We start from the raw sequence: 1,415 nt of genomic DNA on the forward strand, positions 1-1,415 counted from the left end.
GTCCTGGAGGAAGCAGGAAGCTGTTCACAACACGACACTTCCGGGTTTCAACATTTTGACTGGCCAATCAGCACAAGCCGTCCTGCGGTGTTTTTTTTTTTTTTATTAGTGTTAATTCACATATATTTTTGTTTCATAATTTTTTTAAAAAGATAGTAAACGTACAAACATTATCATTTATATATGTTGTGCATTTCCTATTTTCTGTTTTGAAGTATTTTATATAGATTAATTGAATTACTGTAGAGTTTTAAATCTGCTTCCTTGTCTGTTTGTTTATTTATTTAATTTTTTAAAAACATTTTCATTATTTTTTAAATATCAGAAATCTGCCTAACCTTGCTTTATTCTATGCTTTTCGCTATGATATGGTTTATTATCGATACATTGCATTTTCATTTATTATTATTATTATTATTATTATTATTATTATTACAACCCCGATTCCAAAAAAGTTGGGACAAAGTACACATTGTAAATAAAAACGGAACGCAATGATGTGGAAGTTTCAAAATTCCATATTTTATTCAGAATAGAACATAGATGACATATCAAATGTTTAAACTGAGAAAATGTATCATTTAAAGAGAAAAATGAGGTGATTTTAAATTTCATGACAACAACACATCTCAAAAAAGTTGGGACAAGGCCATGTTTCCCACTGTGAGACATCCCCTTTTCTCTTTACAACAGTCTGTAAACGTCTGGGGACTGAGGAGACAAGTTGCTCAAGTTTAGGGATAGGAATGTTAACCCATTCTTGTCTAATGTAGGATTCTAGTTGCTCAACTGTCTTAGGTCTTTTTTGTTGTATCTTCCGTTTTATGATGCGCCAAATGTTTTCTATGGGTGAAAGATCTGGACTGCAGGCTGGCCAGTTCAGTACCCGGACCCTTCTTCTACGCAGCCATGATGCTGTAATTGATGCAGTATGTGGTTTGGCATTGTCATGTTGGAAAATGCAAGGTCTTCCCTGAAAGAGACGTCGTCTGGATGGGAGCATATGTTGCTCTAGAACCTGGATATACGGTACCTTTCAGCATTGATGGTGTCTTTCCAGATCTGTAAGCTGCCCATGCCACACGCACTAATGTAACCCCATACCATCAGAGATGCAGGCTTCTGAACTGAGCGCTGATAACAACTTGGGTCGTCCTTCTCCTCTTTAGTCCGAATGACACGGCGTCCCTGATTTCCATAAAGAACTTCAAATTTTGATTCGTCTGACCACAGAACAGTTTTCCACTTTGCCACAGTCCATTTTAAATGAGCCTTGGCCCAGAGAAGACGTCTGCGCTTCTGGATCATGTTTAGATACGGTTTCTTCTTTGAACTATAGAGTTTTAGCTGGCAACGGCGGATGGCATGGTGAATTGTGTTCACAGATAATGTTCTCTGGAAATATTCCTGAGCCC

This window comes from Neoarius graeffei, chromosome 22 (assembly GCF_027579695.1).
Source record: "Neoarius graeffei isolate fNeoGra1 chromosome 22, fNeoGra1.pri, whole genome shotgun sequence".
NCBI classification, from domain to species: Eukaryota; Metazoa; Chordata; class Actinopteri; order Siluriformes; family Ariidae; genus Neoarius; species Neoarius graeffei.